Genomic DNA, 12,649 nt, shown 5'->3' with positions numbered 1-12,649 from the left:
TACATACAATAGAGGAAAACTGGCACAGATATTAGCACAGTAACAATCTTCCTGACAAAAAAAAAAAAGACTTGTGACCCTATATGAAAATATGGAGCTGAGCACACTACTCCTGAAACTCAGGCCTATCAGACATTGCACGAGTGAGAAATAAACTTGTGTTAAGCCAGTGAAATGTTGCAGTTGTTTGTTACAGAAGCTAATATTGCTTACCTTAACTAATAAGATCACCTATGATACTCAGTGGCCTCTCAGAGAATTTTTTCAAAGACTTTCTTCTCACAGATGCCATGACACCACACTCTTCTGATCTTACCCTACATTTCTGCACACACATCCCTTCTCACTTTCCTTTGCTGGCTTCATACCCTCTACTTCAAACTTTTTCTCTAAAAGGCTAGAGCATAAATATTTTAGACTTTGCGGGCTACAAGCAATCTTGCATATTCTTCTTTGTTGTCCTTACAAGCCTTTGAAAAATGCAAAAAACTTTCTTTGCTGAAACAGAAACAGGCCCCAACTGGGTTTGGTCCCTGGGCTGTGGTTCCCTGACGCCTGCTCTAGCTGACCAACAAGTATAGAAGTGTCCCCATTTCCAGCTCAGCCTTCCCCTCTCTCGTATTTGTGCTGCATACTCTCTGGAGAATCTTATCTAATCCCATGGTTTCACCACACCTGTATATGGACGTCTCCTTGATGGTGTCTCCAGAGCTGACCTTTCCCTTGTGAAACAGACCTAAATGTACATCCCTCCCCTTGGATGTCTATTGGACATCTCAAACATAAAAAAAAACCTGAAAGAGGACTGCAAATCCCCCCTTCAGACATGTTCCCAGCTCAATAAAAGACACCATCATCCTCAAGCCAAAAATATAGGACCCATCCCTGATTTCTCCTTTTTCCCTCATCCCCTAACCCTGATCCTAAGATCTCTTGGTTCTACTTTCACTATATATCTAGAATCCATATACTCTTCTCTAGACCCATGACCATCACCCCAGTTCACACCATCATTGTCTCTCATCTGCACAATTGCAATAAACTCCTAGGTGTTCTCCTTGCCTCCACTTTCACCTCCCCCGATGGATTCCCCAAAGAGCAACTATAGTGATTTTTTAAAAATTTAAATCAGCTCATGATGCTGTTCACCCTTGAGTGGCTTCCCCTTGCTCTTAAAATAAAACCAAACTCCTTCCTCTATCGGACGCAGTCTCTTCCTCATCTTCTTCCACTCACACCTCACCCACGACTCTTCAGCCTCACCAGCCTCTTCCCAGCACACCTGACTATTCTGTTACATCACTCTGCTTCCTTCTCAGTCACATTCACAATGTTTAACTCACTTGTGATGAAATACAATGTAATAATACAATGTAATACAATACAATCATACTATGTAAATAAATGAAAATTTATTTACCGATTTTCATCTCTCCTCCAACAAACACATACCCTCATACACACTAGAATGTAAACTCCACAAGGGCAGAGGTCGCATCTGTCTTATTTATCAGTGTAACACCCAGAACGTTGCCTGGCACATGCTGTACTCGGGGAATATTTATGGGACAAGGAAAGAATACACGGATGAAGAAAGGAAACAGACAAATGAAATTTAGTGACAATTTATTTTGACTTTGATTTAGTGATACCAACATTAACTTCAGATGAACTAACAATTACTGATGGTATTTTTCAGCTCAAAATATTTCCTTGCCTTTCCCTTATTTTTCATAAACCCCAATGTGAGGCCAAGAGAAGTCAAATGTTGTGAGCTGAAGTTGACAGAGGAGGATGTTGACCTACAAACGGGTGATGTCACCCGATCACAATGAATATGAGGGTAGGAATGTACCGCAGTCTCCGCTGCTCTGGGCTCACCATCGTTACCCAGGAGACATTGGACTCTTGATGAATCTCAGAGAAAATCATAGCTCTCCTTCTTCCTCTGCCTCTATGAGGGCCCTGATGCTCTCATCGCAGGCCCCCAACAAGACAGCCTTTGAAGTTTGCTGTATAAAATGCCAAGGGTCAAGGTTCAGTTCTGTATCTGAGGCAAGAAATTAGGAGAAAGTACAGTCACAAAGATAGTGTTACGTTAAGGGATTACAAGGCTTAAAATATGAAGTATATAAACAAGAGTACAAGAAAGATGTGACATCATGTCCCACTGAAAGCAGAGTTCTCCTGATGCTCTTTCACTGGAGCATCATGCCATTCTCAGTCCTGGAGGTTGTGGACATCTTCAAGAGGAGCCTGAGGGGAACAGTGCAATAGATTAAGTCTGGATGGTGAATTAAAGGCTAAAGGAATTGATATTAAATTCTGCTAAAGACAAGACGTTGAGAGCGAAGCCATGACATCATTGAACACTGATCCGGTCGTCCTCTGCTTCCACTAAAAATAATGGATTTAAGTTATCAGCTAGAGTGATTTCAGCCAGATGGGGGAATTGCAGAATCAGAGAATCTCTGCCTACGCTCTTCATTCCCCGGGGATATTTCACTACCAGAGAGCACACCCAGGCTTGGGCTACAATGCGATGGTGGGGAAGCTTCTCCTGGGTACCCTTGGCCCCCAAATCTCTACTCTAGACACTGCCCTATAGCTGGGCTCCTTCTCCTCCATGTTGTAAAGTATGCTCTTAGATACTTCATTCATACTGGATTGCGAAAGACCCTAGTACCTTAAAGCATAGCCCTTCTCAGATACATTTGCATTTGAATCTGTGCAAAAGTAATGAAGTTCTGTTGGTCAGGATTTCAGAAATCTGTCAAGCAATTGTCAGAATACTTGAACGGAACTTCAGACCTTTTCCACAGTTTTTCTGAAAGTGTTCCATGCAGGCTGACACTTAGAACCAGGACCACAGGAGCTGGAGCAGGTTGGGCACGAGAGGACTTTGCAATTTCATAACAGACCAGGTGACTGGCTTCCTTGCCATAGTAAATGAAGTAAAATAAATAGTAAAGGAAGTTTTAAAAGTAAATAGTAAATTAACAAAGTAAATAGTAAGTAAAGTAAAAAACCGTTTAATGAGTTAAAAAGGCACATGTTTAGATAGCTCTGGTCCAAAGCTGAGTATGGAGAGCATCACAACGAGGGTAAAACTGCAGAATTTGGGAAAGGAGACTAACTCCCATTGGAGATGCTCTAATTCATCAAAAAATCTGCTAAACATATAATTATGCATACAGGCTAAGATCACAAATATTTTAAAAATTAATCCACAATAAAATATATACTAAAATACACAGAAAATAATATTACTATCTCTCTGATGATTTAGAAATAATTTAAGAGTTTTATAGAGACTTGGGATCCTTCTTACAATCATCAAATGTCACTGAACTGTAGATGGAAGATGTACTGGTTAATAGATTATTCTAGATGATAAATTTCTATCCATTTCATCCTTGATTTCTGAGAAACGTATCCAAGCTGTCGGATGCAGGAAACTAACTTTTTCTCCTTCTTTTATATGTTTAATGACTTCTTCAGATACATATAATAGAACTTGACATGCAATTCAGAAATTCCTGACTTTGGAACAGATGGGAAGTTACAAAAAGCAAGGACTGTGTAAAATTTTAAAAGTAGGGAAGTCAGAGAATAGGCAATCATCATTAGATATCTATACTGATCAAGTCTTAAAAACACAAAAATGCTTATAATTATTGAGGTTCTATCACAACTGCACACTCCACGCACGTTTTGGAGAAGGATGGTGAGTATCTGTGACTTAGAGCATTGGAGACACCAGCTCTGATCTGAGCGGAAGAGAACCCAGCTGAGGGGCCAATTTGAGCAAGTCATCCTCTTGCTTAGAACCCCTGACAGGTCAGTTGGTTTCCAGAGTAAAATCAAACCCACCCATCTGAAATGTTGTAAAGAGGTGTTTATTCCCTCTCTTGAGTTCTGTTCCCTCTCTCAAATACCCAGAGCCTGAACCAGTCTGAAAACTGGCACCCTCCCTTATCATCTTTCTTTTTATATCTTTTTAGAACTGTAACTCCCAGGAAACTGCAGGGCACAGAGCAAGGTGGAGGGATGGCAATGTCGGATCCTGGGGGTGAACCGACCATAAATACGAATGCCAAAAGGAAGGCAAAGGGGAGAGCTCTGGTGAGGAATGCATGGGGTGGACTGGAAGGTTTCTTATACTCAAGAGGTTCAGAATGTGGGAGAACCAAACAGACAAAACAAAATCCACACAGTAAAAGGCAGAACAACCAGGGAAACCAGTAAAGACATGTAATATAAAATCGTAAAATACCAAACATGTTAGTCATCCCCAAAGGTACAATTCTCTCATTAAAAAAGTATAATTTTCAGAGGGATCCATGCCAGGTGGGGGACCTAAGTCGGGTTCAATGCTTGAAGCCTAGACTGGGGTGGAGCTCTTCATCACAGCTTTGTGACAGCAAGTAGATCCAGATCAGCCCCACATCTCCCAGAGGCAGGACCCCAGATTACTGTAACAAAACATGGTTTTACAGTGGTACTGGAGGGGTGGGTGGAGGCAACTGCAGCACCCCTTGACAGAGGGAGGTGAGCAAAATGAAGGAAAGGGTGAAAGATCACAAATGCCCATAGTCATCTCAGACTGAAAAAACAGACACAGGCACCACTTGGGCAAATTAAAGAAGGTTTTCTAATCAGGAAGGTTTAGATCTTCCTAGCTAGATTCCTATCTGCAGTAGGACACTCAAAGTTCTAGACAGAAGCATAAGCTTCTAAGTCCTCCAGAAAGACCTTATCAGAAGACCACAGATACAAATAAGTCCAAAGGAGTAAGGATCTCATCAGACATTCTGGAAGCTTGGCTGTCTCCCTTCCACGCTCAGCCTTCTATATGAGGTCATAGTATGTGCAGCTGCTGAGATCTGACCATATTTTACCTACACTATCATGAAACACTATATCAGGCAAGAGCAGATCAGCATATGGGCAAATCTGGATAAACCCTAGAGACCATGCACCTGAGTCGGGGGGGGCCATCCAATCAGTTTTATGTAATGTACCCCATCACTAGAATGTGTTATATATACTACAATCCTCCTAGGCATGGACACAAACCTCATTCTTTACACTCAGTCTTTCTCAGCCAGCAGTCTCACCTAAGTGTTTTCCTGCACAATTAGAACAAGATTCCAGTAATATCTATGCTTTGAGAATTTTTGACGAAAGTGAAACAAAATTGTATATTATATACAATATATACTATGTATTATATCACATATTTCCAATTTAGCATAAGAAATATAGAGTATTTGCACAGAAAAGGAACAAAAGAAATGCACTAGATTGTAGTAAGATAACAAATGAATTATATTTTCCTCTTTATTGTTTTTGATATTTCCAAATTGTTAAAATGATTGCACACTAATCTTATAATCATGAAAAGATAATAGCTTTAAAAAAAATTATTCTCATAATAATGTGGATGGGGATGTGGAGGGTCAAGGAGACCAATTAGGGGACCTTGCAGTTGTCAAGACTGTGTGATAAGGGCCTGGACAGAGTGGAAGGATTTAGGAGTTATTACAGGTGATTATTTCACATGGAAAGTGGATATGTCTTCTGGCTTGGGCAGCCAGGTAGACGGCAAGAGCGTTAATTAAGAGAATACATGTAGTTGAAAAGGAATGTCCTGGGAAAATGATAAATTTTTATTTCTGACATATGTTTGAGGTGTCTTGAGCTACACAGGTGGAGATGCTGAGGAATCATAATGAGAGAGAGAGAAAGAAACAAGAAAGGAAGGGAGAGAGGAAGAAGGAGAGAGAGGAGCGGAAAGATGGAATAGGTCAGGAGTTTGGGACATAAATTTGGGCTGGAGATATGGTTTGGCAGTAGCAGTGTATAAACAGTCATTGACACTCTTTGTCATGGATTGATGATGTCATTGATTGATCATTCATTGGTTGATGTGGTCTCAGTGGAAAGCATGATTGTACAGGCTTCTTTTCCTCTAGAACAGGGTTTTTCAATCTTGGCATGATTCATTTTGGGGCAGGATAATTCTTGTTGTGGGAGCCGTTCTGCACATTGTAGGATGTTTAGCAACATCCCTAGACTCCGCCCACTAGATGCCAGCAGCACCATCCCTCCCTCTCTCTTGTAACCACTGAAATTGTCTGTAGCTGTAGCCAAATATCCCCTGGGGGTGAAATCCTTTCCAGTTGAGAAGCACACTGTTCTAGGGGGTATAGCAATGAGGCGTGATGTCACTCAACAGAAATCTATGTATTCAGATACAGATGTCTTCAGACAAAGGTTTTGTTGAAGAAGTATGTGCCAGGTACTGCGCTAAGTTCTGGAGATGCAAAGGTAGATACAATGGGCACCGGGTCCTCAAGGAGTTCATAATTCAGTGAGGGTGGAGACACAGAGAGAACAAGCTGCGATGCATCGTGAAAAGTGCCACAGTCTTAGCAAGCCCAAAATTCTCTGGTAGGAAAATAGAGAAAACTATTCTGATAGGAGAAACAAGAGTCAAAAAAAGAGACGTTTGAGTTGGATCTTGAAAGACAAGGATGAATTCAATAAGGGAAAATGATGGGGAAAGCCATTCCAAGAGGAGTACGTGCAAAGAGAACAGTTTGTTTAGGGAGAAAAAATTAGTGCTACAACACAGCTCTGTTTCAAACACTTGAAAACTGACTTTGCTTCCATGCTCTCTTCAATAGGGTGTTGACATGGTCTCCGAAGAACTCATAACGGCCCACGATCTACATTGAGACATTGTTTGTTTTGCTCTTTGATGACTCCTGTCTGTTTGGGCAACAATGTCCCACTTATGGAAAACCAGCACCCAAAGTGAAATGCATAGTTTACCAAAATTAAGCAAAGTGGTACTAACTGTGCTGGTTGTCATTATAGCTACTTCAGTTCCCGCGTGTTGCCCAGAGCACTCAAACTGACCTCTTAGGGGGCTATTAGAAAGGGCTCCATGACAGTCAATACCTCGGGAGCAGTGGGGCCTTTCCTCTACATTGCAAGACAACCCCTGAGTGAGACTAATTAGATTTTTCTTCCCCAAAACATCCAGGCTATTGATTTGAGAATTGAAAATAGTATTGATGTATACTAGCCAGTTAGACTTGAATAGGAATTAATTACAGAATCATTTTAACTAAAAAACATATGAAATGTCTACACTTTTTACTTCTCTAAGATTTCAATTAAAACAAGTTCACTTCTTGTAAATCCTTTTACCAAATCTGGGCTTCCTAAGTCAAAGAAATTACACAATAATTTTGCCAAATGCCTTAAAATGTGACTTGAGTATCTTGTTATATTGAAACATTTTCTGTTTGTCCCTGAGACTACAATGTTCTTCCCAAAACATTTGTTTACTGGAAGATTTATCATTATAATCCCCTAATGGCATTGAAATTTGCTCTGCCTTAACCATGTATATACTTACTCATTCGACAAACATTTACTAACTACCGATGATGCACAAGGCCATTTGCAAATACATAGATGCTTCTCAAAGATGTTGAAATAAAAGGAACTAAGAACATATGAGCCCTGCCCGTGTGACCGTCACAGTGCCCATGTTTTGTGTGCCTTATCTCATTTAGTTCCCACAACCCTAGGTCAAAGTTATTATAATTATCTCCATTTTACAAAGAAGCAACTAGGGAATTTAAGTAACTTGCCCAAGAACACACAGCTAAAATGGATAACTTAGAAATAGGCCTACCCATCCCCTTTCTCTCTCTTTCTAGATCCTAAAGAGTAGAGATACCCATTCAACACTTCAGCCCATTTCTGGTTTGCTTCCAGAACCCCAAACTGGTCATTCTGGTCCTCAGGGATAAAGCCATATCCTACGTCCCTCCAAGTTCTCAGACTTCCTTGTTCCTACTGAAGGTACTGACCGCCCCAGAGGGTTGTCAGGGTTCAGAGGGGGCGCTAATATTCTCCCCAACATGATGGTGGGTGTTAGTCCACACCCAATTCTACTTCTGTCTCTTATGGATTTGCCCTTTTACAATTCTCAGCCATAAGTGTCAGTCATCACTGGATCCTAGACCTTGTCTACCTAAGGATTTCTCCCTGTCTCATATTTTTAAGTACTATCTATGCTATGTTTCCAAAATTTAGATCTCCAGTGCAGACTTCCCCAAGCTCTAGACTCATACTCCAACTGCTTACTTGAAGTCTCCAATTGGATGTGGTGACGTCTAGTGCTCATCAAATCCACATTGGCCTTTTCATACATGGGCATAAAACTGGACCACATTTCCCAGGCAGGTGTGGCCATACAGCCATGTTGTACCGAATGGAATGCAGGCAAGATGTGACGTGTGTGCAATTTCTGGTCCTGACTCATTAAAACCTTACATGCCCACTGCTTCCTGCTTTTTTCTGTCTCCTTCCTGGTGGAAGGGAGCTGATCCTAGGGTGATAGTTAAAGCCACATCTTAGAGGCAGCAGAGTTTCTGTCAACCTGCATCTCTGAACAACTGTGTAGGAGAGAGCTGCCTTGCTAATCTAGACACCCATATGTTACAGAAGTAAAAAATTAGTCTTTGAGCTGATATATATTTTTTATCTATTTGATAGTTAGAAAGGCAGTTAGCCTTCCAAACTAGCATAGATTTCTCACAGGCATCTCAAGCTTAACATGATTCCCGTCCAAACCTTTCCTCCTCCACTTTCCTTAATTTAGAAAATGTAACTACCCTTAATTTAGAAAATGAAACTGTCTTGAAGGTGAGAAATCTAGGAGTTATTCTTGATTCCTCCTTTTCCGTCATTCCTCACGTGCGATCCATCATCAAATCATGTAAACTCTATCTCTAAAATGCATCACAAATCTATCCACTCTTTCTATCTCCACTACCAGCTCCCTAATCCTTATGGACTGTGACAAGAGTTTTCTAATTTTTCTCCTATCTTCTTCCCTTCAGGACTGTAAGAGAAATATTTTACGGATTGAAAACGGAGATAGCGCATGTTACAACCAGGTGAGGGGTCCAAGAAAACCTCATGAAGGACGTTTGGATGATGGATGGGATAGGAATAGAACAGAGGCGTTGCCGGGGAAGGGGAGCAGAGCAAGACAACACTCGTGCCAAGAACAGCAGGAAAGAGAAAGAAGTAGGCCTGTTGGGTGCCACTGAGGACCGTGGTACTGTGTCCCTCTTCCCTCCGTAAAGACTTTGACTGATGTAATTCGCTGCTATTAAACATGAGCTAACGTGTTTATACACGAGCTATCCTGTCTTAAAAGTAGCAATGTTCAACTCCCAACCAACCTATCTACAAGAATGTTTGTTTAGCTCAATTATTGCATAGCTAAGTTCCTGCTCATACTTAGTGGCACTTGGTAATTGCTACTCTTGCTATCAGCAATGTATTTGCTGATGAGAAGGAAGTAACCTTATCAGTTTAATGCTTGATATGAGACAACAAAGGACTTATTAATGAAGTATATTTTAGCAAAAAAAATAAAGGTCTGCTTTCTTTGTAACATGGTTTTTCAAGTAACTTGTATTGCATGTGATAAATTTATAAATGGTTATTCCAGTTTATTTTTTTAATTGAAAAATAAATTTTGCAAAATAAAGTAGATTCCTTTATGGTTCAAATTTTAAAACTGATGATTATAAAATAAGATAGAAATAACGTTCTTTCTTCCTTCTCATTACCAAAGACAGTTCCATATTGTCCTAATTTTATGAAAGTGAAACATATGGTCCAAAGAAAATGGCCATTTTAATCACTTTAAGCTCTACCTTCCTGTAAGATCTATGGATGAAAAACAAGAGAGAGAAACTCTTAGAATTTTGATGCTCAGACTCAAGCAAAAGTATTGATTTTTCTCTGCTGGGTACTCAATGGCCCTCTTCACGGACATGGTTTAAGGGGAGGGGGAGCATTTTCTAGGATATGGATAACTCCACAAAGCCAGAGAGCAAATGCGTTCAGACAAACAATAAGCAAGAAGCAAAGGACATGGGTTCCATCTTTGCTGAGGAAGGACTCCTCTGAGTTTTTCTCGTGAAGAAATCCATAAGCCAGGTAATAGTGCATGACCCCTGGGCTCAAAATAGTACAGTGGGGATTAGAAAAATAGAATATGGGATGTATTTTAAGCTCCTAAAAAAAAAAAGATATGTAAATATATCGTCATAGAATTGATTATATTGGTCAAGCAAAATTGAGACCACTTTCAGCGAGTTTTAAAGGAAAACACCCAACTGAGTATTTCAGGCCAAAGGATGTTTTTCCTGAAATTATATGGATGTTATTTCAACCCTCCACTTTATTGGCTGTTGAGTGCTCTGTCAGATTCTTAACAATGTGTCCCACTTCCTAATTCACTGACTGGAGACTCAAGCAATCCATTGCGAATCTGTCAAAGCAGCATTTTTGTGGGTGTGGAGAGAAGCCACAGAATTAGGATCCACTGGTGCTGGCACAGCCAGTGGTAAAGCTGATGCGTGTGGCTTTTGAGGACGTACCTTGTAAAGCTGGGAAAGGTGAACCAAAACCTCAGCATCTCTACTGACTGATTACTGAAAAGAAAAGAGCAGTAGTGTGGAAGTCTATCTTCAGTGTTCAACACACTCACGCCCACTAATGATTCAATCATAAATAAATTTGCCAATGGTCTTAGACCAGGAAAATGACTTGGTAATTTTCATAAATTCACTGACATACCCAGTTCCAAGTGGACTGTCTTCTTAGGGAGTTCTAAGCAGCTGCAGAATATTTGGCCTTAATCTAGAATTCCAAGAGCTAAAGCTGAATTTAGTAAAATTTGGAAAAAAATCTGTGTACTTTGTTTGTATAAATGTTATGTCTGAGGGACTATGGAAATACACGTATTATTTAACCATACTTCAGCTGAGATTTTATTAAAATTCTGTTACGGTGAAGAGAACACAAGAGAATCAGATAACCTGGTTCTAGAACTCCCTCAAGAACTAACTAGCTGTATGCCCTGGTTGAATAACCCCACTATAATATAAGGGGAATAGAATAGTGCAGCCTTTATGCTGTAGCGGAAAGAGAACAGATTTTGGAAGCAAATAAAACTGGCTTTGAATTCTAACACCATTCCTTATGGGGAGACCCCGAGCAATTTACTTGCTGATAGGACTTATTTTCCTCGTCAGTAAAATGCTTCAGCCTCCCTAATTATTTTGCATACTATGTCAGGCTCTTGATGGCCTCTCTTTTCCTTGGTTTGATGACCAAACCAGCCTGGACTCATTCAGCTAATTCAATAGAACCCTCCCTTGCACTCTTGGCCCCGTCCTCTCTGCTTTTGCTTGGTAAATTTAGCACTGACATGCCTTCAACCCTCACCTCTCATCTTCCTTCTCTCTCCAGTTCCAGAGCTATATACTCACCATTGTATGTAGATACCTCCAACTATAAGTTCAGATTCAACTGTCCCAAACCAAACTCTTCACCCTCCTTTCTGAGTTTTCTGTTTTTGTTGAGGCACCAACATTCTCTACATCTAGCAAACGTCAGCCTTGCTATTAATTCTGGTCTTCTTCTCCTTTTACCTACTTGCACTCTCTTCATTACATTTATCCAATCTGATGGCTATAAAATATCACCTTAATGCCGAAGATTCAAAATTGTCCATCTCCAGTCTAGACTTTCCTCCCCAACTTCACATTCAGATATCCAGCTCTCTATTCACCTTTCTACCTAGGTATCCAAACAGACACCTCGAATTCAACACATCCAGAATTGAACTCCAGATCTTCACCCTAAAACCTACTCCCCCTGCAGTCTCCCCCATCCCATTCTTTCCATTCACTCAGGCCAAAACCCTTGGCATCATTTTCACCCTCTCTTTTTCTCTCTCCCCTCACATTCAAAGTTTTGGTAAGCCCTTACAGTACTATTGTCAAAATATAGGCGAAATGTGACCAATCCTTGCATGGATTTTGGGCTGTTTTGTTCGACAGCTCACTTTACCACCTTGTTCTTGCTTCTTCCTGAAGACCAGTTCGCAACCATATCCATATTCAACTCATGCTTCAAAACCTAACTCGAATGGCACTTTGCCCACCAAGCGGCATCTCTAGCCCTTAACTAGAAGAAGTCTCTCCCTCTGTTAATGTCTCCAGTTTCTTTGCCTCTACAATAAGTAAAAATTTAGCATCTTTGAATTGGTGTGACCATAATCTGTGCATATGCTTTGTTCTGCATAAGTGGCAGTTCCTTCAAGGCACGAACCTATTCAGTTTGCTGTATATAGATCTCTCACATTCCCTACGATAAAGTAGGTGAAAAAAAATAATTTTAAATAAATGAATGAATTTAAATTATGGCTTAGAATGATACATAGGATGACATGAAAAGATGAAGAAGAATGATGGAGTGTATTTCTCAGGGAGGGGCTATGGAATTGCTGCAGATTCCGAAAATCTGAGAGGAATGATGAGAGCAAGGAGTACGAGATCCAGGAGCAGAGGGGCCTCTACTACACAGCAGGGTGAGGAAGGGCCTCACGAGGTAGACACTGGATGCCACAATATGTTTAACGAGATTAGAGAAACCAATACTTTAACATGTATTAGAGAGTCAAACACTTATTTTCAAGCTCACAAGTTGGTTTCAGTGATCACATTCGGTTATCAAAAATAACCAGACCAGGAGCTGT

This window comes from Equus asinus, chromosome 30 (genome assembly GCF_041296235.1).
Source record: "Equus asinus isolate D_3611 breed Donkey chromosome 30, EquAss-T2T_v2, whole genome shotgun sequence".
In the NCBI taxonomy this organism is placed as follows: domain Eukaryota; kingdom Metazoa; phylum Chordata; class Mammalia; order Perissodactyla; family Equidae; genus Equus; species Equus asinus.
This window is presented reverse-complemented; position numbering follows the sequence as displayed.